Source organism: Lissotriton vulgaris, chromosome 1_1 (genome assembly GCF_964263255.1).
Source record: "Lissotriton vulgaris chromosome 1_1, aLisVul1.2, whole genome shotgun sequence".
Lineage (NCBI taxonomy): Eukaryota > Metazoa > Chordata > Amphibia > Caudata > Salamandridae > Lissotriton > Lissotriton vulgaris.
Window position 1 is genome coordinate 400194610 of NC_141685.1, and position 25983 is coordinate 400220592.

Sequence of the window (25983 nt, forward strand, 5' to 3'; positions counted from 1 at the left end):
TGACGGGCAGTGGAAATGGAAACTGTATTACAATGCATCATTGTTTTGTATTATTAACAGTGTAGATTTATTGTGTTTACGAAGCTTCTATATGGCTGCCTCGGGAAATGATGCATCAATATGCATGTCAGCGGTGCCTGTCCTCAATGCACTTGCTACCGTTACAAAATTAGTGGCTTGGAAACTGAAACAAGCACTGGCGTTGCCAATAGGTCTCGCAGCAGGAAAGTTGGAGCTAATGGTTTTGTAAATGACATTTTATATTTATATATCGTTATTGGCATTGTCAATAACAATATATAAATATAAAATGTCATTTACAAAACCAATAGCTCCAACTTTCCTACTGCAAGACCTATTGGCAACGCCAGTGCTTGTTTCTTGTCCCCCCCAAACAGTGTCCCTTTCTGGTGGGCTTCGGTGCATTAACGCCCCCTGTTTTTTTGCCATAGAATCACTGTTGCTTGCCTTGATCTTTCATCTTTCACATAAAATGACCCCTAGATTGTGCTGTACGTTTTCAACGCTGGATGGAGCAGCTTGTGTTTTTAGCAGCTAGAGATCTCTGTAAAACTAGAAGCGCACAGTGGCCTCCTCTGTGATGCTGTCGGTTGGTGCTAGAATCCACACCCCGGGGGGTGATGGGAGACGGACACTAGGTCAACAGACCCTCTTTGGAGACACGAGCTGGCCCCCTCACTGGAATGTAGCCCTTGCTGTGGCCACAGAGGTACATCCACGCCAGGACTCAGGAACGTGAGGGGTAGTCCCCACCCTGCTTCTGTCCGATACATTTATTTCGGATTTATTTTAAATATTAATTTACTGCGGTGCGCCCAAGGTTTGTGGGAAAATCAGTGCATGTATCGGCGCCTATCCCCTTTAATGCATACATAGCGATGCCACCATCTGCTGCAGAGCCCAGCGCTGCCTGGTAAGCTTGTTGTAGGTAAGAGTTGGTGGCAGCTACTCCCCGCTTGGTGCTGAGCTTGCACTCTTGAACAGCCACGCTGGGCTAATTCAGATTCCCCTCGAGGCATCTCGAGTTTTGTTTTAAAAATATTTTCACCGTGTCACTAATTTCGTAGTTCTGTTTTTAATATTGCTTCTGTGCTTTAAACTGTGTTTTTAGATGCACGCTGTTCAATTATAACCACTTACCTGCACTCATTAAGGGATCCCAGACTTTACTGGGCTGTTCCCTGTTTCCTGACTCAAACCGGCACTGCAGCCAATTGCGGTGTGTGGAGGGCGGGGCAGAGGCGGTGCCACACGGAGAGTCGAGCGGTTAGCGCTCTAGACCTCCGCTTCTGCAGGGCTATTTAGGCGGCGAGGAGGCTGGCGTTCTCGCGGTAAGAGTTGGTGGCAGCTACTCCCCGCTTGGCGCTGAGCTTGCACTCTTGAACAGCCACGCTGGGCTAATTCAGATTCTCCTCGAGGCACCTCGAGTTTTGTTTTAAAAATATTTTCACCGTGTCACTAATTTCGTAGTTCCGTTTTTAATATTGCTTCTGTGCTTTAAACTGTGTTTTTATATGCACGCTGTTCAATTATAACCACTTACCTGCAATCATTAAGGGATCCTAGACTTTACTGGGCTGTTCTCTGTTTCCTGACTCAAACCGGCACTGCAGCCAATTGCGGTGTGTGGAGGGCGGGGCAGAGGCGGTGCCACACGGAGAGTCGAGCGGTTACCGCTCTAGACCTCCGCTTCTGCAGGGCTATTTAGCCCCTCGTCGGCCCCAGCGCGCAGCGTTGGCGCACAGGGTGGCGCCAATCCTGCGCCAAAGACGAGCCTAAGACCAGCCCGTCTGGGCCCGTCTTTGGCGCAGGCCGGGTCTCGGGGCAAGGACCTCCGCTCATTTCAGTCCAAGACACTGCAGGTATGATATCTGCTGACCAGCTAAGAGCTCTGCGCCCCAGCAGACATAGGAACTGCTCTATTTTAAGCCCTTCCCACCCAGATCTGCTATCTTGCCCTCACTGCGCTTTTACTCTGACCAATCTACAGCCATATCCTGGGGTTAGGCATAGTATCAGTAAGACAGCCCACCCCCCTGAGAAGAACCCAAAGGAATTTAGGTTCTACACCGTCAATTGCAGATCATTACCGCAGCACAAACTTGATATCTTTCACCTCTTATTAGATGAAAAGCCGAGTGCTGTATTCCTGACAGAGACTTGGCTACATGACAGTGCAGGACCTGACGTGGCTACCTCCCTTCCCCCGAATTATGCCATCGTCAGAAGGGATCGAGTGGGACAAGTGGGAGGGGGCATCGCAATTATCTATAGTAGAGAGCTTACGTGCAACATTGAAACAGTCGATATACCCGACTGCGAAGCGGCATTCTTCAAAATTGCTCTTAGTCCCAACTTCACGTTTTCCGGCGTGTTGATTTATCGGCCACCTGGGACTGGTACCTCATGGGCCGCAAATATTGCTAACCATATCCAACCTTACCACCTTAATGCTCAAAACCTTACTGTATTGGGGGACCTCAACCTCCATTTGGAGGATGTAACCAATACTGCCTGTACGAATCTTTTAGAGGATTTTGCAGCATTAAATATGACTTTGCTTAATAAGGGCCCCACACACAAAGCTGGTCACCTATTAGACCCTATTATCTCTAATATGCAGGAACTGAAATGGCTAACGACTGACCCTATTTTTTGGTCCGACCATTATCTTACACTCTTCAGTATTACATTAAAGGAGCCCACACGCCCTTCCTCGGTTCGCCCACGGATCCTCATGAGGAACTGGAAAACATTAAACATGACCGAGCTGCATACTGCACAGAGGAAAAATCCCCCTGTCCACGACCAAGACATGGAAAGCACTGCACTCGCTACACATAAGTGGCTTGAGGATGCAGTTGACGCTTGCCTTCCCACATCCCGCTGTAGAGGGAAGGCGCATCGCCCTCCTGCCCCTTGGTACTCCGAGTCTTTGAAGTTAGAAAAATCAAAATGCAAAGCACTTGAAAGGCAATGGCGTAAAAAGTATGACCCGAGCAAAAAGGAGGCCTATCGCAAGGCTAGGAACATCTATCATTCGGCCTGTATGAAAGCCAAAGCCTGCTATGTTGCAGATACCATCAATGCGGCCACCAATAGAGCTCGTACGCTTTTTGATACTGTGAAGGAATTGTTCCCATGGGGCACAGGGTCAGAGCTGATTTGCATATCGCCATTGTCTAACCCAGGGTGATGTGGAGTGCAAAAAAACGATGGATTAGGACCCAGATCTTTTGACTGGGTTGAATGTGTGACATTGATCCTCATTCGGTCCATCACCTGTTGTTTTTGCAAACTCGCTATAAGTGTACTGGGGATGCCCAGACGTGGGTCCCAGGCACTCCACACCAATGGAGTCAAGCTAGCCGGGCTGATGAGAGGTGTTACCTCGAAACCGGTCCGGTCCTCGGATGCTTGATTCCGTTCTGGGAAGGACATGGCTTTTGTAGTTCGGACTGGACTGTTCCCATGGGGCACAGGGTCAGAGCTGATTTGCATATCGCCATTGTCTAACCCAGGGTGGTGTGGAGTGCAAAAAAACGATGGATTAGGACCCAGATCTTTTGACTGGGTTGAATGTGTGACATTGATCCTCATTCGGTCCATCACCTGTTGTTTTTGCAAACTCGCTATAAGTGTACTGGGGATGCCCAGACATGGGTCCCAGGCACTCCACACCACTGGAGTCAAGCTAGCCGGGCTGATGAGAGGTGTTACCTCGAAACCGGTCCGGTCCTCGGATGCTTGATTCCGTTCTGGGAAGGACATGGCTTTTGTAGTTCGGACTGGACTGTTCCCATGGGGCACAGGGTCAGAGCTGATTTGCATATCGCCATTGTCTAACCCAGGGTGGTGTGGAGTGCAAAAAAACGATGGATTAGGACCCAGATCTTTTGACTGGGTTGAATGTGTGACATTGATCCTCATTCGGTCCATCACCTGTTGTTTTTGCAAACTCGCTATAAGTGTACTGGGGATGCCCAGACGTGGGTCCCAGGCACTCCACACCACTGGAGTCAAGCTAGCCGGGCTGATGAGAGGTGTTACCTCGAAACCGGTCCGGTCCTCGGATGCTTGATTCCGTTCTGGGAAGGACATGGCTTTTGTAGTTCAGACTGGACTGTTCCCATGGGGCACAGGGTCAGAGCTGATTTGCATATCGCCATTGTCTAACCCAGGGTGGTGTGGAGTGCAAAAAAACGACGGATTAGGACCCAGATCTTTTGACTGGGTTGAATGTGTGACATTGATCCTCATTCGGTCCATCACCTGTTGTTTTTGCAAACTCGCTATAAGTGTACTGGGGATGCCCAGACGTGGGTCCCAGGCACTCCACACCACTGGAGTCAAGCTAGCCGGGCTGATGAGAGGTGTTACCTCGAAACCGGTCCGGTCCTCGGATGCTTGATTCCGTTCTGGGAAGGACATGGCTTTTGTAGTTCAGACTGGACTGTTCCCATGGGGCACAGGGTCAGAGCTGATTTGCATATCGCCATTGTCTAACCCAGGGTGGTGTGGAGTGCAAAAAAACGATGGATTAGGACCCAGATCTTTTGACTGGGTTGAATGTGTGACATTGATCCTCATTCGGTCCATCACCTGTTGTTTTTGGGGAAAAATCTATGGCAGCGGCCTGTCCTCTTAGTATTAAAAAATGCCAAGATTTGGCCTCTTTTTTTGTTGATAAGATTGAAATTATCTCCAATATCAATAAAAACAATACAGTTATGGATGGTCAGGAAGACACTACTCTAGCTAATACAGGAGGACATTGTTTAGAATCTTGGCCCCTCATCACCTTGGACACTCTGAAACCACTACTGAAATCCATCAAATCAGGCTCCCCACGCGACCCAATTCCAATGAGTGTCATAAATCAGATGGATGATTATTCTTTATCAATCATCACGGAGACACTCAATGCATCCATTCAACTTGCTACAGTCCCAGCGGCATGGAAACATGCCATGGTGAGTCCATTGTTAAAAAAGCCCACTGCCGACCCGGAGGTCTTGGCCAATTATCGCCCGGTTTCCCTGCTTCCCGCTTTCTCTAAAATCCTCGAGAAACACATTCATGGTGCTCTTACAACATTCACAGAAAACAACTGTTTACTCCACTCCTCTCAGTCCGGATTTAGGGCAGGGTACTCCACAGAAACTGCCCTTCTTGGAGTAACAGAGAAGATCAGGGAACTCTTAGACGATGGCCAAACTGTTGCACTTATCTTGCTGGTCTTAAGTGCGGCCTTCGATACCATTTCTCACTCCAGACTGCTAGCCAGGCTGGGGGAAAATGGTATTGTGGCGCAGCGCTGGAATGGATAAGGTCATATCTGTCCCATCGCACCTTCCAGATTTCTTCCTCCCAGGCCTGTTCTGACACATTTAACTCCCCCCATGGTGTGCCACAGGGCTCAATTTTGAGTTCGCTGTTTTTTAATCTTTATCTCCGATCTAGCGAAGAGATCCGGTCTTGCCTTAATGACCTACGCAGATGATTCCCAGATTATTTTTTCACTTTCAAAGTCCGACCCTCTAGCTCCATCTGTGCTCAATCAAGGTCTTCAGGAAATCTTCAGCTGGATGTCAAACAACCAGCTGAAGCTTAATGGGGAGAAAACGGAGATCCTCCTACTAGGAAAGAATAAGGACCTCTGGAGTGCCCTCCACTGGCCACCGTCTTTGGGCACTCTTCCTACACCAGCTACCCAGGTCAGAAACCTTGGGGTCTCCATTGACAACTCACTATCCATGAAGCAGCAGGCCAATAAAGTGGCGGGCATTTGTTTTACCATCCTTAAATGGTTGCGTAAAATCTTATGGATGCTACCTCCTGCCACCCAGAAGACCGTAGTCAATGCTCTTATTACATATCGGCTTGACTACGGTAACATCCTCTACCTGGGCTCAAACCAAGCAGTGTTAAGACGACTCCAACTCGTCCAAAATTCCGCTGCTAGGTTGCTGTGCAAAATCCCCAGAACAGCAAGGATCTCAAAGCACCTCAGGGACCTGCATTGGCTCAGGGTGGAGAACCGAGTTAGGTTCAAAGCCCTGAGCTACATGTTTAAAATTAAAGCCGGCACTGCTCCCAAATATTTACAAGATCTTGCCAGTCCCTACCTTCCTAAACGCAGCCTGCGATCTTTAACTGCAGCGAACTTTGCAGTGCCCAGGTTCAAATTGGCTAGAATTGGAGGAAGATCCTTTTCTTATTTGGGGCTTACCCTTTGGAATTCTCTTCCCCCCCCATATCCGCAAGGAAGAAAATTTCTCCAGCTTCAGGAAAAGCATTAAGACCTGGCTTTTTGTCAAATAACTGTCAGTTTGTCCTCCACTCTTCAAAGGTGCAGCTCAGTATCACAGTCTCGGCGCCGGGAAACCCTTTGTGGGTATCTGTGCGCCTTACAAATGTAAAAAATAAAAAAATAGGCTGTGCCTCATTAATTAATTAATTCATGCCATCGTGTTTATAGGATGCTGTTTGCAGCTTGGCTGGGAGGGTTAGCAAACGTAGCCAGTGTGGGCCAATTTTGACTTCCCTTTTGCTAGAAATGGCCGTGGTAGCCCCGGGATAGTCAGTTTGTTTTCCTTTTTGCTTTAAGAACACAATCTCCGTGCCAAACACAGCCGTGCACGTGGCTTCGCTGATCTAAAGCCGTTCTGTGCTATCTTTCCATGACCGCAATCTGCAGCACACGGTTCAGCCACAGTGTTTGCACAGAGCTGTCTGGAATGGAACAATTCATCCTTTGTGGCGCCGAAAGGGCGCTGCACACCAAGAAAGGAAGCGAGCAACCGGTCAAAGGCTGAGCTAATCCTGTGTACAGTTGGTGGGGTCGGCAGCACGTGAGGCGTGGGGGGGGGGTGCTCATCCATGCTCTGGAAATGGCCGTGTGTCCCTCTGGCGGAACCGTGTGACCTTCAGCTGCACAATGACGCTCGTTCTCTACGAAAAATAGAACTTGATTTGGAGGACAGATGGGATGAAAAGGGTCGAGAACAGAGGATGAGTGACGAAAAACCGGAAGGCATGGAGCATGGAAGGAAGGGTGAAATGAGGGAGGAGACGAATGAACAATTCATCCTTTGTGGCGCCGAAAGGCCGCTGCACACCAAGAAAGGAAGCGAGCAACCGGTCAAAGGCTGAGCTAATCCTGTGTACAGTTGGTGGGGTCGGCAGCACGTGAGGCGGGGGTGCTCATCCATGCTCTGGAAATGGCCGTGTGTCCCTCTGGCGGAACCGTGTGACCTTCAGCTGCACAATGACGCTCGTTCTCTACGAAAAATAGAACTTGATTTGGAGGACAGATGGGATGAAAAGGGTCGAGAACAGAGGATGAGTGACGAAAAACCTGAAGGCATGGAGCATGGAAGGAAGGGTGAAATGAGGGAGGAGACGAATGAAAAGAGGGAGGTTCGAAGCAGTGGTAAAGAAAGACGTGGTTGTTTCAAGTAAAAGCAACTAAAGTGTCGTCTTGGGAGAAGTGTGGGAGGGAAGCTGGATGGGGGCGGGAGAGCCTGGGAATGCGAGCAAGGGGAGGAGTGCAGAGGGTGCAGAGGCTGTCTTGGGAGAAGTGTGGGAGGGAAGCCGGATGGGGGCGGGAGGAGGGGGATGAGAAATGAACAGATGTCCGTGAGGTGTGGGAGGAGTGCCTGATGCCGGATGGGGGCGGAAGAGCCTGGGAATGCGAGCGAGGGGAGGGAATGCGAGCGAGGGGAAGAGTGCAGAGGCTGGGCTTGCATGCGATGCGCATGCTTGTTTGTTCACGTGATTCATGTGAACTTCAAGAAAACCGCGGCTGAAAGCCCTTGGTTTGAAGAGGATTTTGCCGACATGAATTCTCGCTCCGCTCAATGCGCTTGCGCGCATTGATAGGTCGCGAGACCTAAAAAATAACATATTTAGAAAAAAAAGTTTGAACATCCGAGTAGCCGTTACTGGATAGTCTGATGAGCCTAGCAGGGCTCACTCTGGATTTACTACTTGCTTCGCACTACCCAGGCCACTGCCTAGAAGTTGGTCCTTTCGTGTGGTCAGGTTTTACTGGCATTTATTTTTATTTCCCAATGTACTTGCACGTGTGAAGAACAAGAGGCGATGGGAATTGTTTTTCAGCCTACTGGAGGTTCTTTTCCATGTTTATCAAGCCCTAAAAAAAGCACTCCTTCCTGGTCCCCAAAGGTTAGACGCTAATTATTAAAAAGCAATCCACTCCCTGTTTCTGTCAAGGGTTCTGTACAGAACTAGACATGAAAAAGATGCTGAGCATATCTTGCACTTACCATATGAACCAGCAGAACATGTCAGATCCCTTCTCGTAAAAGGGACCTGTATTGCTCAGATTGCATGCTGCAGTGCAAAGAAGTATTTGCAGTGGTTAACGAATTGACTCTTTCTGCTGCTAATATGCTTAATTTAGAAATGCAATAATTTTTCGATCACGCTTTATAAGTTTAATCGTTTACTTTAAATGCTATCTCTGAAGATCCTTTTTGAGTAGTCATGATACACTTCGAGCAATCTGTTGCTTAATAAAAATGCATTTAAAAATATTTAGACCATCCTCCCTGCTGCATCATGTCTTGCCATGGCCTGAATAAATTTCACTGCATCAGCTCCACCCTGATGGAACTACATCAACTCCCCTTGCCACATTATCTTTAAAACCAGCCACATCACGTAAAAAGCTGAAATGATCAGCACCCCCACCATCTGTGGTGGCTCCCAGACCCCCAGCAGCCAGGACACTATCGGACTAGAGGCAAAGAAGTGTAAGAAAGAAATAAAATGGGCAACAGGCCTTCACCATGTATACACACTGGATCTGATGCACACTTCCTGTGTTCATAAGGACTGCTCCAATGTAGGAAGGAGCTGAAGATGCACCTCTTTGACGAACACTACAACACAATATAGCGCCAGTCAACTTCTGCTCCTATAACTCTGCTAACTCTTCAAGCCCTTGTTGACTATCTTTGTGTGCGGACCTGTATAGGCACGCAGGTGGTGTGCTCAAAGCTCCTCGCTGTCAACCAGTATATTTACTGCTTCTTGTGCTGCTGCTGTCCCATTTCAGCAAAAGTTTGTTTGAAGCCAAATGCCTATTTCTACGAACAGTCTGGTGGAGAAGATACCCAAGAAGGTATCCAACCTAAACACTGTGCTAATCAGATAGGATTCTCCTACCCATACCACGTGTAAGCGAAGTGGATGGGGCAGGGGAGCATTTTAGGTAGCAGCCTACCAGACAGTGCTGGTAGGCTGCTGAAGACATTTTGGGGACTTTCAGAAAGTTGACCTAGGAATGCATTCGCCCGTTGCTTGCTATTGGTTTTGTGGTTTGAAACTCACGTTTTCGTGCTTTCCATTTGTTGGCTTTATTTGCTTTACGCTGTCCAGGTTCATCCCGCCCCTCCCATTGCCAAAGCCGTTTTTACGGTATTCTTCCACAAACTCGTTTTCTTTAACCAAGCCTTTAAATCTTGTTCTTATCTCGTCACGTTTGCTGGACATTCAAAGACCGTGGTCACGGTGTGGTCTTTTTATTATGGTTTCTTTCTAATTACACAAGCTGATAAAATAGGCCAAAAGCGAGTTTCATGGACCAAAGGTGTGGCTGGTTTACCAAGTAATTTGTTTTCTATATTCTCACAATTGGTGAGCTTACCTTCCCGGGTCTTTCTCACTTTTTCCCTTCGGTGTGCATGTCTATATGCCTATCACATTTATGATTTATAATTTTACACCACCAGAGTGGATGGTGCACTGAAACTGTTACTCTTATACTTCTGAGAATTTAGTGCTTATTTTCGGTTTCCCTTATTGCTCTTATACATGTATATTTGATCACCATCATTTGTTATTACTAAGTATGACATTATGTTTCTAAAAGGAATATTTGTGTTTTATTTGAAACTATTGCAGCCTTGAAAAAGTCATTTTGTGATCAAACGTGTTCCTGGTTAATATGATTAAAAATGCAATCAAGGTATATGTGAAGACATTTTATTGAGGGATAACTTTAATTGAATAAAACTTCAAGAAACTAAGAATTGAATTTTGTTCAACTTCTTATACTTTGGACTTTACATTACGTGTGCTTCGGCAGCAGCTGTTCCTTCCAATAGAGTGCATACCTTGGGAATAGTACATCATAGTTCCAGTTAATTCAGGATCTGCCACCTCTGTAGTATCCTTAATTTCTTGATAAACACATGCTCAGTCTTTTAGTTTATGGTTTCAACGGCAAGAATCGTTTTTACTCCTTTAGTCAATTTGAAGTCTAAGCCTGATTCTTGTCTGATGTTACACTTCGTACTGTAAGACTGTCTTGTTTCCAGAAGACACTTGCATTTCAAGCCTAAAAAAGCTGAGTTGGACTAGAAATAGAAAAAGTGCTGGATGATTTATTTTTTAGCCAGTCCTATGTATTCTCAGCCTTTGTACCATCAGCAGAGTGCCTGAGACCATGGGTGAGAATTAATTTGATTACCTCTGCCTTTATCTCATCAAAACGTAGGTATGGGTAGAATTCCCGAAGATGAGCCCTTTTTAGCCTCGTGGAAGGTTGTTAGTATCAGACAAGTAGGTTCAGTAGTCCATTTCTCTCCATTATAAAGCCTTTTTCATCTTCCAGTCCGTCCTTGAATCGGGATCACAAATCGTATTCCGGGATATTCTGAGGGCACAGTGCCTTGAAGATCCTTTGGTATGATGTTTGAGGTGGGCTTCTGTCCAAGGTTATTTCTTTGGGTATCTTCAAGAGTGATTCAGCAGCTCAGCTCTGCCTTCTATGATGGATGGCCCAAATCACAGATGTTTTTTTAACATGCTTCCTCTACGCCTTAACAGCTCCTGCCGTCATTTGAGGATTTTGATGGGGCACTGCTTCTAGTGGTTCAGAGTATTTGCCTGTCTATAACTCTTAGGGCACGAGTCCTAAGAAGAGAAGTGGGGGGATGCTGTCACCGGAGGTGACGTCAAGACAGGAAGTGACGTCACGAAAGGTGCTCTCCGATCTCGTCCCAAAGATGCCAGAGTTAAGTCCAGCTGTTTGGCAGGGGGGACAGCGTCCCCCCGGTAAAATAAGTGGGGGGACGCCGTCTACCAGCGTGGTACCCCGACTCGAGCCCCGATGACTCTTCTACACAAGCAGAGTCTTCGTCCTGGATCTAGGTCTACAACATGTGTAGAAGTTAATACACCTTCACAGCTGGAGAATCAGCTGGACTTAACTCTGGCATCTTTGGGACGAGATCGGAGAGCACCTTTCGTGACGTCACTTCCTGTCTTGACGTCACCTCCGGTGACAGCATCCCCCCACTTCTCTTCAACATCCATTCAGAGACTAAGGACTTTGGAAGTCTGACCAATGATTTCTTTTCCATTCAGATGAGGTGTTCGATATTTAAGGAGGACTTTCTTCACAGTCTGTTTCAGGTGTTCAACAATCATTAGTACGGGTGTTGCCGCGACTTCGTGGACATGTAGTATGTATTGGTTGGTTACTACATTCCTTGATATTGCCGAAAACTGAGGGATACTAGTTCCATTTACTTTCTAAGCCATTGCCTTCAGCAGGATTATGAGCACATATCTTTCGGTTGTCTTTTTCCTGGTGACGTCCCCTTTTTGATTCTTGAAAATGGCAGTCTGATAGGGAGTCCAGGATTTTCATCCTTGGATGTCTACAATGGATTTAGGAGTGTTATCTTCTTTGTCTTTTGCTCATCCGTGGTATGTTCTTTTACTTCCTGACACCCTTTCCGTTTAACTATTTAAGCTGTCGATCTGGTGTTTGTCAGTATGTGCTTCCTGAATAGAGTTCTTTTGGTCTCTAGTTCTCTACATGATTTTCAATCAGAAACTTATCCTGTAATAATTCCAGTTATCACTTTTGGTCTTCTTAATGCTTGGTGGCGAAACAGCCATTTTTAAATTACTGCACAGATTTTTCTTTGAGAGAGCAGTAGTTGGTTAATTTCTGTGTCCACATGTTTTCTGGATTGTGTTGTAGGATCTTATGTCCCTCTCCTTAACGCTCAGTGCCGGGCAAGGCGACATGTGCCTGTTGTCTTGGGTACTAGGGAAGCTGAGGCCTGTGAGTTTCTTGACCTCAGGGGTTCCTGGCTGCACTTAGCTGTGTTGATTAGGTGTTCATGTTAAATAGGGAATCAATTTGGTTTTCCGAATGGAGCTCTAGATTTCCAGGCTGTCTTGAGACGATATTGTTAAGGGAGGATCTGAATGAGGTCAGTTAGTTTCTCTCCATATCAGGATTGTGGTAGATTCCAGTTTACAAGTAAGTTTTCTCCGTTTACAATCTCCATTACAGGTTGTATCTTATTGTGGTTTTTTTATTTGGCCTTTGGACTCCAGGTTCTAATATAATTCATAACTGCCTGGATCACCTGGGTTTTAGGATGGGATTGGTGTACTATTTTATGATGATATTATGAAACTAAAAATGTTCATTTTGTTTATGAAAATTAGAACCCTTAAATCAATGGCAATTAAATTATTTTCTCCTCTTTACAGTCCAATTGTTATCTCTGAGCTGATGGAGTTTTTTGCTTGGGCAGACCTCATAGTGTAAGTGGTGGGACGAGGAAGGAAATGAGGTTTTAATGCTTTGATTACTTACTGGGAATCTTCACTACTCCGATCCTCGAATACTTACGACCCTTCCTCCCACGTTGCTGCTTTAATCAGCCTCTAGTCAAGGGCTTTGTAAAGAACAGGAAGTGTTAAGGTGGGAGAGGTGCTTTATGTGTAGAATCTTTATCTCAATAATACAAACAAACGAAAAAGCTTAGAAAGTGGTGGAAAGTCAAGGGTGAATGGGTACATTCACTCATAGAGTAAGTATTGGGATGAGGAAGGAAGAATCGGATTAATGAAGATTATCGTTAAGTAATCAGAGCATTTTCAAACATAAAATTCTATCATGACATTTTGGTTACTGAAGATCATGCTTATGTTAACAAATAATATAGAATGGGAATGCACTCAAATTGTACAATCTATGATACTAAATTTATAGAATTTTTATTTCTTGATCATCTGATTAATCATCTTCAGATTCGAAAATCACCGAACATTCTTGGAATTTATTTTCTCCTATTTAATCGTTCAGCAGTGGACACGTTTTTAACTGATTCATGTAATTTCTGCATTTTGAAAGCTGTGTAGAATATAAAATAAGAACATAATGTAAAGAAAAGACCGTTGTTACAAGTATTGAACCTACAACTTAAAACTCTGCATGAAAGGAACCTCAATTTAGTTATAATTATTTATGAAGTTTTATATAGCGCTAGCCTGACCGGAAGGTATCTGAGCGCTTCACAACAAGTACAGAGCAGTGCAAAAGAAAGCAAACATAATACAGACAGCAAGACATTCAGGGTACGAGTCTTAGTAGAGAGGGTGCGGACGTGTTACAAAAAACACAAGGTCTTGACAAACCGCATCGGAGAAGAGAACAGTGGCGTTTTAAACACTCCGGGCTGTTCCTATCTGTTCGATAGGGAGTGGTCGAGGAAAAGGATTTTGAGCTGGCTTTTGAATTTAGTGAAGGAAGGAATAGTTCTGATGAGGGGGGGGGAATAGAGTTCCATATTTTGGGAGCATTTCCCGCAAAGGACCTGGCTTCAGTTTTTTGTTTTCGTGCTTTTAGCGGGATGAGAAGTAGGGTGTTAGAGCTTCTAAGAGTCCTGTTCTGACCCGCTTTTCTCAGTTTGGACGCCAGATATTCGGGTTTGCCTGTGTGAAGGGCTTTGTGTGTGAGGCAGGCTGTTCTAACGTTCGACCGCATTTCTATAGGTAGCCACTTGAGGTCTTTTAGTGCCGGAGAGATGTGATCACATTTCTTTATTCCAGTGACCATTCTGGCAGCCGCATTGAGGGTTGTTTTCAGAGGGACAAGGTGAGTTCTGGCTATTCCCGAGAGGATTGCATTTCCATAGTCAAGTAGTGACAACACCAATACTTGGTGGCTTGTTTCAGATCTTTGGATGAAATGAAAGGTTTAATTTTGTGTAGTAGTTTCAAGTTAAGGAAGACACTCTTTGCCGAAATCTTAATGTGTTTGGTCAAGTCAAGTTTGGAGTCTAGCGTGATGCCTAATGATTTAACGGAGTCAGCCAAGGTGAGGTTCCCATTAAGCGCATTGATATCTTTTAACCATTCAATCATTTGTGGGTTCTCTTCTTTGTTCGAGATGAGGAGTAGTTCGGTTTTGTCTGGGTTAAGCTTTAATTGGTTGCTTGACAGCCAACGTTGGACATCATTTAGTGTTTCATTGAGTCTATGGATGTCTCTGGGAGAGGAGATTTCCAAGTAGAGTTGTGTGTCATCAGCGTAGAGGCGAAAGGGCATGTTAGCTTTTCTGAGTCGGGTGGTGAGGGGAACCATGTACATGTTGAAGAGTTGGGGGGAGAGCACTGAACCTTGAGGTACTCCCCTCTTGATTGGGTGGAGGTCGGATTCAAAGCTTCTGATTTTGATTCTTTGGGAGCGGTTGTGCAAGAATGAGGAGAACCAGTTGAGGACCAGCAGTTGAGGACCACGTCGTCGAATCCGGCCCTTTCTTCCAGAGCTTTGTGGAGGAGATTGTGATCGACCGTGTCAAATGCCGCCGATAGGTCTAGGAGAATGAGGAGGTAACAATGGTCTGAGTCCAGTGATTTGTGTAAGTCATCAATTGCGTTGAGGATTGCAGTTTCTGTGCTGCACCCTTTCCTGAATACCGATTGATGTGAGTCGAGTAGGCTGCTATTGTCCAAGTGCTGAGTTAGTTGGTGGAAAACACATCTTTCTAGGATTTTGGAGAGAAGAGGAAGGTTAGAGACTGGTCTGAAGTTATTTAAGTCATTTCTGTCCAGGCCTCGTTTTTTTAGTAGTGGAGTGACTTGTCCCACTTTCAGACCATCTGGAACTACTCCAGTTTTTAGGGAGCTGTTGATAATCCTGCACCACAGTGGGGCAAGGGAGAGATTCAGTTTTTTGGTGAGTTGAGCCGGAAGGGGTTCAAGGGTGTGAGATGAAGGTTTAGAGTTGGCGATAAGTTTGACTATCTCTTCTTCTAGAATGGGCTGAAAGAGAGACCAGGGTTTAGTAGTGGGAGGGGAGGGGGGCGCTACCGAGCACCCCACAGTGTCTGCTGTGGGGGGGGGGGGGGGGGGGGGGGAGCAGTTGGTGACCAGAGAGTGCTTGATCTTGAGATCTTATCATCAAAGAAGTTTGCGAAGTTGTTGCATCGTTCTTTGGGGGCCTGCTCCAAGGAAGTATCTGGTTCGGAGGTTTTCTGTCTAATAATACTGAAGAGTTCCTTAGGTCTGTTTTTTGCGCTCTCCAGAGCAGATCGGATAGATCTGAGTTTGTCACGATAGCAGGTAGTGGGTAAGCTCCTCCAGCGTCTTTCTGCGGCTCTTAGTTGTATCCTTTCTTTGTTAGTGTCGGAGTCGAACCAGGATCTGGATGGAATTGCTCTCTTTTTTTTCTTAGTTTCAAGGGTGCTAGTTGGTCAAGAAGGGATCCCATATTCGTGTTACAGAGCGAGGTGAGGTCATTTGTGGAGAGATCTTTGTCATTGGGTAGGAGCAACTTGAGACTATCCTCCATGATGTCCAGGGGGATCTGGTTGAGATTTCTTGACCATTTGGGGGGATCTTGAGCAGGAGGCAGGGATAGGACTCTTTGGTTGATGTGGAATAAGATCATGTGATGATCCGACCAGTCCACTGGGAGGATGTTGTCGATCGTGATTGCGTCTCGATGGGCAATGATGGCATCCAGGGTCTCCCCTTTGTTGTGGGTTTCTTCAGAGCAGTGTTGGGAAAGGTTATTGTCACAAAGGAGATTATTGAGAGATTCAATTAGTGTGTTGTTGGATTCGTTCCAACGTAAGTTGAGATCACCCAGGATTATGAAGTTAGTGCCTTTGAGAGCACAGTGGGCAATCAGGTCGGGTAGGTGTTCACCAAAAGTGGGGGAGTTGCTAGGTGGGTGATAGAGAAGGTGAACAACTAGAGTGCGGTTATCCTTAGTCTTGATGATGACAGATAGACATTCAAAAGAGCTATATTTGCATGTGTCCATTACAGCAATGTCATCTTTATGGATGATGGCTACACCACCCCGGCGTTGACCTTTTCTGTCTTTGTTGATGATGGTGAAACCTGGGGGTACCAGCATGTCTAGATAGGGGGGGAAGGTCTCATTTAGCCAAGTCTCCGTGATGCACGTAATGTCTAGGTCCTGAGAGAGGATGGTTTCAGCTAATTCCGTTGTGTGCTTGGGGGCGGATCTGCAGTTAATGAGCATGCAGTCAGTTGCTGGATTACTTTTGTTCAGATGCTTTCTTAATGGGGCCCTCGGTATGGAGGTGAGAGAGGGAGGGGGTCTTGCGGTTTTCACAAGAGGGGGGTCTCTTCCGAAGCCAGTGATCACTTGGATATTGGAGTTAGTGGAAATTGGGAAAGGTTAGTCATAAGTGAAGGCTAGGTCCATAGCTTCTTCAGCGGACATTGCTGCTTTCGTTCTGGATGGTCTTTTTGTTTTTGGGTCTCCACATCCTTGTTAGAGTGGCTCTGAGCTCCAGACGTGGGGGCTTTGATTCCTGTGAGAGATTGAGGTCGGATCATATCGTCGGTTTTAGTGGGCCTCAACAGACTGTTCCCGCGGGCGAGAGCAGTCTCGAATTGGAGTTTTAGGGGTGTAGACTCAGACGGATAGGAAGCCATTAGTTGGGAATGTTGGGGCTTTCTCGCCTTGTCTAGGTTGGAAGGATTTCATCATGGCCTCTGAATATAATTTCTAGTTGGCTTTCTAGTAGATCCAGCCGGTGCGCTATGTCTTCCGGGGCTGGTGGTGTGCAGTTTTGGGTTGGGACATCTCGTGGGGTGGGGGGCAGGGTCGACTTGTGAGGTCTAATGCTGGATGGGGCAGCCCATCTGTGTCTGTTCGCGACCCTTGGTAGGGGGGTTTAGTCGAACTCTAAATCTTCCTCAATGATTCTGGAGGAGTGATGGGGCGGTTGGTAGACCGAGCCTGAGGGATGATGTTGTGCTGTTGAGGAAGATGAAATTGAGGGGACGGTGAAGATTGCTCTTCAGGTAAAAGAAAGGGGTCAGTGGACGAAACCCGTGGGATGATGGAGTAATGTTGTGGAGGATAGGATTGAGGGGGCTGTGGGGACTGATGCTCCTTGTCACGATTCGTGGGGACGGAGGAGTGGGAGGAGTTTCTGGGGGGGATTGGGAGGCCTCATCGGGGAGTGGAAGTAAATAATTGCTTCTCCTGAAGGGGGCCGGTTGATCGGGGAGGGGGGCTGGGGTGGAGCGAGATGAAGAGTGTGTAGATGAGTGGCGCAAAGCGTAGGGAAGAGCGAGTCAAAGGCCTCCAAGTTCTCGTTGTTGGCCTGTATCAGAACTGTGCCATTTGCATAAATGGTCACTGATGTATTACCTTTTCTATTTGCCTGGTTGGGAAGAGAGATCGTCAGTTTACAGCTATGTGAGGCGTTTTAGATATGTGAAGTTGCGTTCTTGGAGTGGTGTTCCAGCTCTCGGGTCTATCTGTGTGAAAGATGAAATCAATCTTCACCTGCCCTTTGGAGTAGCAGTGGTACATGTCTACAAGTAGCGTTTCTGGGTGTTCTCTGATTAGATTGTGTTTGTGATTTTCTTCTCGCTTTAGGTGAGAGGTTAGGTGGGAAGTTAATAGCGAAGGCATTTGCGCTGTGCGGTTTCATGTGGATCGACATGGGTGGTTCGGCGGAAATTGGTTTGCCTGGTGATATTGCGTATTATGTAGGCGGGACGGGACGAGTTCTTGATAGGAGGCAGGACTCCCTTGGACTGTTAGTGTCGACTTTAGGAAACTGGCCACGATGAATGATTGGTGGGCGCTTGGGGTTCCACCCTACTTATGGGAGCTGCAATTAAGGGGGCAAAGAGTAGACTAAGGTATAGTGGTGATTGCTGAGGGGGAGAATGCGACGTGGAGCAAGAAGTGGGGGGGCACAGAGTGGACTATGTTATAGGTGAGGTTGCGAGGGGCTAGGGGCAAGTAAAGGGGGATACGGAGTGGACTAAGATATAGGCTAGGGGCAAGTTGAGGGGGGTACGGAGTGGACTAAGGTATAGGAGTGGTTGCGGCAGGGGGGTTGGGGCTGGTCTGGTACCTTAGAGTGGGCCAGGAGTCGCTAGAGTCGTTGGAGCAGAGCGGAGGGTGGTCTTTGTTGGTCCTTGTTGATCGCCATCGAAGGGTCCGGAAATCTTCGGGGGGACTGGCCTAAATTGTCATCAAGATGGGAAATGTGGGGGGGGTCACGCTTGGTCGGGCGTCCTGGGTATGCCCTTGGGCTGCATGGGCATTTGGCTTGGTGACCAAGTGTAGTCTTAAACCTGGCGGCTGGTTAAATGCCACTTTCTTAATGCCGAGGTGGATTGGCGTCAGCCATTTTCAGTCAGGCATAGATCATAGCTTGAAGGAGCTCAATTCTATGCGTTCTGTTGGGCAGATCGGGAGGTGCTTTCATCTGTTTGAGTGACCCAGTGAGCAGGGGCCTCACCTTCGAGTTAATAAGCGAGTTAAAAGGGGGCAGAAACAGCTTCAAGTGAACTCAAGGATCACTCGAGGTCCTAAGCGGCAGCCATCTTAGGGCCAGGCATCCCCATCCGAGCCTGCGAGGAAATTCAGCTGTTTACAAAGCTTCTGACTCAAGTCCAATATTTAAATAAGATTGAAACATACGGTGGCCAAGATGGCGGCTTAGGCAGACGTGAAATCCGGAGGCTTCCCGTCCTGAACCCCCAGGCCCTACCTAAGCCGCTCTTTCGTCCTGTAGCCGGACCCGGACCGTCGTCCCCAAGAGTAGGGGACAGCCCATGGACGGCACATCGGCCGCCGGATGAAGGTGGAGAGCCCCAATTGACCTGAAAGGCGGCGCCGGCTCGGGAGGGACGGAGAGCGGCCCGACTCCCGCGCAGAGAGCGGGACCGGGAGAGCGGCGTCGGCCCCACAGCCCCGGCGGAGGGCGTCGGAGCGGCCTTGGGCACCCAGGGGGACCCACCGCGCCTGAGCACTGGAGCGGCGCCCGAGCAGGGAGTGAGCGGCCCGCACAGGCGGGTGCCGGACTGCCCGGCCGAGGACTCCTGGGAAAGGCCCCGGCTGAGGCCCTGTGCCTGGCGGAGGGAGCGCGCCTGGAGGAACAGCGGAGCTGCTGCGGAAGGTGGAGTGCTGGCGGCGCGGAAGGGGGCCGGCCGGACCTCGCGATCCACAGTGAGCTTTTGGCCGAGGGAGGCTCTTCGGGACCCGGCGGGAGCCGCCAGGAAAGGCCCCGGCCGCGGCCTACATGCCGACCGCGAGTCCGGGCCTGCACAGTCTGACACACGTGGCCTGGAGGCCTGAGGTGAGGCTGCCTGCGACAGTGAGGGCGAGGGAGCTGCAACGCCGGGGGCCTCCGGAGAGCGGGAGGGAGTCTGGGCCCGCAGTAGTCCCTTGTGGAGTCCCATTGACCCTAAGGAGAGTTGCTGGCAGAGCTGGACGGGGGCATAACTGGCGCTACGACAGGAGGGGGCCCCCCTCGACGACATCGGGCGCCTCGCCACTGTGGCACCTCCGGGCTGGGCGGCTAGACTCTGGGCAGCATCGTGAGCAGACGGAGGACGTGGATCGCTCCCCAACACTCGAGATCAGGGCCCCATAGTTCGGGGTGAGGGGACAGGCAGCGGACGCACGGAAAGGAGAGGCACCCCAGGTCACCAACGGACCCTGCCCCACACCTTGAGGAGAATCCCCCGGCCCCCAAGAGAGCGGCGAACACAGCGGGCCATGAGCTTCTGAGGGGGCCACTGGGGAGGACGCTGGTCTAGGAGCGTACCCTACAGCGGGCTCGCCGGGGTCTCTGGTCGAACTGGGCTCCTGGCACTCCATCAGCTCCCGCCGGATAGCCCGCATACCTGACGCGAAGGAGGAGGCCCGGGCGGTGGTGGCTGGAGCGAGGGAAGATGGCGGTCAACAACCGCAAGGGGAACCGCACCATCACGGACCTGCTGTCGAAAGGGAATCCCAAACCCGAAAAGAGCCCAGACAAACAGACTCAGGGGCCCCAGACTAAGAGCGCAGATCGGGAAGGTGGAGAAGCCCCGGCGACCAAGGCTTTCATGGAGGCGCTTTTCAACTCGCTCAAGGAGGACATTCAATACCTCTGACAAGACATGGCGGGGGAGTACCGGGAGCTACGCCGCGATGTGGATGACCTGGGGGAACGAGTGCCAGCTAACGAGCTTTCCGGACAAGCTAGGAGTGAAGAAGTGGAATTCCTCCGGCAGGAAATTGTTCGGCTCAATGATCAGCAAACCGACCTCCAGTCCCATACAGAGGATCTAGAGAACCGCTCCAGGCGGAATAACATTAGGGTTCGGAACGTGCCCTCCTCGGCGGAGGGGGGAGATGTTGCATGCTATCTCCAGGGCTTGTTCCGGGCTGTCCTAGAGGTGGGGGACGACTTCGAGATCCGCATCGATAGGGCACATCGGTTGGGCCCGGCCCGTAGATCACAGGGGCCTCCACCTGACATCCTGGCTTTTCTGCCCGACTACGCCTTAAAGGAACGCATATTGAAGGCGGCACGCCTCAAACAGCCCTTTCACTACCAGGGCCACGCTCTGAAGCTCTTTCAGGACCTCTCAGTGATCACATTGCAAAAGAGAAGAGCCTTCAAACCCGCCACCACGTTCCTGCGCAACGAAGGGGTCCAATATTCCTGGGGACACCCCTTTAGACTCATCTTCCGCTGGAATGGGACCCTCCATCAGTTGCGTTCCTTCAAAGACACTTGCTCAGTGCTGGGAATCCCGTGCGAGGAGCCTCAACTCGGCCAAGAGGGGACGGGAGGCGCAACGGGGTCCCCGGCCACTTCCTCTCAAGCGACGAGCGATGGCTGGCAGAGAGTTCGGTGCGGACGCTCAGCACGGACACAGCTCAAGCCTGACCTGAAAACTGTGAAGCTGGAGAAAGCAGCGGCGATCCAAGAAGTCTCCAAAGACACGGGTGCTGCTACATGAGGTCCGGTAAGGGGGTTCTACATAGAAACCTGCATCGCGAGGGATGGGGAGAAGGGCGGGGAGTCTCGAACCGTCGAGCCGCCACTGCCCAATACCCACTACAAGTACTATTTGACTGCAGTTCTGAACTGGTAGGATGGGGTTGGGAGTTCTGGCCCGGACATTGGCCCTCCAGTTTGGGTTAATTGTTTTGTTTCTTTGTTGGGGGGGGGGGGTTTGGGGGGGGGGATGTGTGGTGAGGTGCTGCTACAGGGTGGTTCTCGGGGCCTACTGCTGTCTATGGAGTGGGGGGAGGCCAAGGGCCCGTACCGGTGCAATATTGCCAGTGTGACCATGGAGGGCTGTCCCGGCGCCTCTGACGGCAAAGGTGGATTGTGGGGAGGGGAAGCGCGGATGGTGGAGATCGCCTGGCGGGGGCGGGGGGGTGTGGCCGGGGAGGGCGACTATGGCGGGTTGGTCCGGATCTATCCCCAAATGCCTATAACAATTGGGACATGGAATGTTAAGGGCCTTAACTCCCCACAGAAGCGCCAAAAAGTGTGGAAGTATGTGCTAGACCAACACTTAGATATTGTTGCGCTGCAGGAAACACACCTCCTGAAGTCGGAGGACCATCGCCTCAAACACAAGAAATATCCTCTTATATATAAAGCCTCTGCGGCCACTAAGCAGAAAGGGGTAGCACTGATGTTTAGTCCGGCCGCACAGTTTGAGCCTGCGTGCACCCAGAGTGAGAGAGAGGGGAGGTGGATTATGGTCAAGGGCCGTCTGAAGGGTAAGGTGTGCACACTGGTGTCAGTTTATGCCCCCAACACGGGTCAGAAGAGTTTCTTGCTTGCATTACTGGGCAAAGTGACAGATTTTGCAGAGGGGCCTGTTCTGCTTTTGGGGGATTTCAACCTGGTTTGGCACCCAACACTAGATAGTACCCACACTAGGAGAGCGGACTTGGGCATATTTCCGGACTCTATTCAATCACGGATGGAAGACATGGGACTCCTAGATAGTTGGCGGGTGGCGCACCCGGACACACCAGACTTTTCATTTTACTCCCACGTGCACCACACCTACTCACACCTAGACTACATATTCCTTAGCCAGTCCCTCCGGGGTTCTCTACAGGACGCAAAGATCCTCCCCATCTCTGTCTCAGACCATGGGATGTATACTATCTGTTTGACCTGGCTGGGTTGTGCCCCTAAACCAACGCAGTGGTACTTCCCGGAAGTGCTAGTGAGGGACAAGGAATCGTGCATGCAACTTAGGGAGGCCATCGGGGAATTCTTCTCCCTCAATAACCCGGAGGAGACCTCGGTATACAACACGTGGGACACGTTCAAGGCAGTCATTAGGGGTAAATGCATTGCGCTTAACTCGGCCCTTAATAAACAGCGCGCTCGAGAGAAGGCCTGGAGCGGGAACTGTCAAAGATCGAGCAGACACATAAGCAGACCCCCACCAGACAGACACAGAGAGCGCTCACGGCCCTTAGAGGTAAATTACGAGCCATATACAACAATAGAGCGGAGTTTACCCTTCTCAAATTGCGCAGCCTAGCCTACACACAGGGGGACAAGGTGGGGAAACATCTGGCCAGACAGTTAAAGGATAAGAGAGAGAGGGAATATACCGGGGGCATACAGGATAGTGCAGGGGACCTGCAGCACAGGGATGAGGACAAGGCTGATCTTTTTGGGGAGTTCTATGGGTCCCTGTATACGGCGGACACTCCGGACGCGGACTGTCAGGGCGCCTTCTTGAGAAACCTACCCGTCCCTCAAGTGTCCCCGGAGTGGAACGACCTCCTAGTAGCCCCTATCACACTAGAGGAAGTGCTAGCGGCGATCAAATCCCTTAAGGCTCACAAAGCTCTGGGGACAGATGGTTACACAGCAGCCTTTTATAAGGCCTTCACCACTGAGATTGCGCCCCACCTGGTCCGCCTGTTCAATTGTATGGCCTCGGAGGGCACTTCCACGGTCTCCATGTGTGAGGCGGTGATCTCAGTCATCCCCAAGCCAGGCAAGGATCCCTCTCTCTGTGCCTCATATAGGCCAATTGCCCTCCTTAACGTGGATGCCAAACTCTACTCCTCCATCCTGGCCACAAGACTGGGCGACCTTATGCCCCTTATCATCCACCCCGACCAGTCTGGCTTCATCAAGGGGAGGCAAACTCACGACAACACTAGACGCATTATCCACCTAATAGAGAAGGCCAACAGATTCAAAATCTCTGCAGTGTTGATTGGGCTCGATGCTGAAAAAGCGTTCAACCGCGTGGACTGGAACTTCCTGTGGTCCACGTTGCAGCGATTTGGATTCTCCCCTCACTTTATTACCATGCTCCAGGCCAACTATAGACACCCGCGCTCTAGGGTCTCCATTAATGGGGTGCAATCGGCCCCCTTTGGCCACTCCAGAGGGACGAGGCAGGGTTGCCCCCTGTCCCCTTTACTCTTCGCCCTTAGCATAGAACCCCTGGCTATAGCGATCAGGAAATAGAGGGTCTACCCTTTACTGGCAAGGCCCACAAAATCTCGCTCCTTGCGGACGATGTTCTCCTTTCTCTGTCCAATCCGCTTGGTTCCCTACCACACTTGCAGGAGGTACTCGTCTCCTTCGAGGGTGTAGCAGGCTTTAGGGTCAACCTGACCAAGTCCTCCATTCTCAACCTGACTCTTTCTCCAACTGAGGCCTCGCAGCTCAGAGCGCTATCCCCACTCCACTGGGCGCCCTCCGCGTTACAGTACCTGGGGGTCCAATTGACTCCCAAGATCAGTCATTTATATTCGGCCAACTTCCCTGGGCTCATCACCCGACTCCGACGAGAACTCTCTCGCTGGAAGCCGCTCTTCCTCTCCTGGCTGGGTCGCATACACGCTGTCAAAATGACCCTCCTCCCTAAACTACTCTATCTGTTCCAGGCACTTCCTATAGAGCTGGAGGAGGATTTCTTTACGCGTCTTAAGACCATGCTCCTGAAGTTTGTATGGCAGGGGGGAAGGGCACGCTTCTCCTTTTCCATGCTAAGGCGTCCGCAGCGTGAGGGGGGGCAGGGCTCCCAGACCTTCGTCTCTATTATAAGGCAGCTCAATTGCGCATCCTGGTTGAGTGGGCGCAGATGGAGTCGGAGAAACACTGGCTCCACATGGACCGCAGCGTGGCGGGCAGAACAATCTGGGATCTGGTTTGGCGAGCTAAGAATGACAGGCCCCTTAATGCGTACATCAGCACCCCAACGCGCACCACCTTAAGAGTGTGGGACACTGTGGCTGAGAGGGAGGGCTGGACATCCTTCCCGTCGCCGCTCACCCCGATCCATTTCACCTCTTCCTTCCCTCCGGCACGCCGAGAGGGGCCTTTCGATGCCTGGAGGTCGGGGGGTTGTCTCGCACTCACGCATCTGTTCCACAACTATGACCCACTCACTTTTGACAACTGCAAGAGGGAGTATGGGGTGTGGGACGGGGAAAGGTATTGCCACGCACAACTCCTTCACTGGGCCCTGAGCCCACAGGTTAGGGAAGGTGCCACCAGACCGCTTACTCCGCTCGAGTTATTCCTGCTCAAGGCCAAGTCCATGAAGGGAGCAATCTCGACACTGTATAAGCTCTTACTCTCTGCCGAGACTGCACCGCGGCCGCGCTACATGGCATGGTGGGAGGGTATGGCGCACCGGGACATTGGGGAGGAGGATTGGAAGCACCTGTGGGCAGATATATTCCGTTTTAATCGCTCCACGAAACTGAGGGAGGCACACATAAAGGTAATGGCAGACTGGTACCTGTACCCCACTAGACTGGCTAAGATCTACACAGGGACATCCGATAGGTGTTGGAGGGGGTGCGGACTACTGGGCGACTTCCAACACATATGGTGGGACTGCCCCACCATCAGGCCGTTCTGGGAGGAGATCCTTGCTCAGGTGAAATCCATTTTGGGGTATCCGGTCCCGATTACGATGGCAGAAGCCCTTCTGGGCCTTCGGGACCCCCAGTTAGAACACCAAACCAGGGCGGATAAAAGGATCATGTGGTTGTGTTTGGGGGCAGCTAAACTATCCATTGCCAAAGCCTGGAAACAGAAGGAGGCGCCAGCGCTGTCATTATGGCACTCCCGCCTGTGGCAACTGCTCAGTCTGGAACGCATGTCCGACATTTCACGTGAGGACTTCAAGAACTTCACATACCGATGGGGGCCACTGGCCTCGTTCCTCTCTAAGGGCCTCCCATCTGCAGTGTCCCCCTCTACGATCAGGGCCTTACACTTGTTCCAGTTGTAGATGCAGTACACAGTCCTCGAGGGACGACCCCACACTCTAGAGTACTTACACCACTGGGGGGCTGGGGGGGGGGGGGAGTTTGGGGGAAGGGGGGGGAGGAGGGTTGAGGGTTCTGGGGTTCATGGTTTTGGGTTAAACTGTCCACTATTAGCGGTCCTGGCGCTCTGGGAACGCGAGAAGGGCCAAGGCTCGCGCTGGGATGGCTAGAACGTAGTGGTTGAGCGGGCCATGCCTACAAGGGGGTAGTATGAAGTGCCATGGCATTGGGGGGCTCATCCTCCTGGACTTTGCTGAGACTTGACCCTGGCAGCCCGAGCGATGCTTTTTCTGGACTTACGGTGCATCTTCCAAGGGTGTCCTAAATCACGGTTAATTGTTGCCCCTTCACCGGGCTAGGCTTTGTATGTAATGCTCCTAATCTCATGGGCCCCTGCGTGGGCATGATGGCGGTTTGTGCCTTGCATTTTTTTTTCGAATGTGGACAACAATAAAATCTGTTTACAAAAAAAGATTGAAACATACATGTTTATTGCATGTGAAGTGTACTCACTCATGAGCGCACATTTAGTGACATTTGTATCTTGATCTGTGTTTA

General features: G+C 49.9%; 1 protein-coding gene across 1 annotated transcript in view; it reads left to right on the plus strand.

Annotated features, from left to right (window-relative positions):
* LRRC42 (leucine rich repeat containing 42) overlaps positions 1 to 25983 on the plus strand; it is a 173592-nt gene that overhangs the window by 92713 nt on the left and 54896 nt on the right. The window lies entirely within an intron of this gene.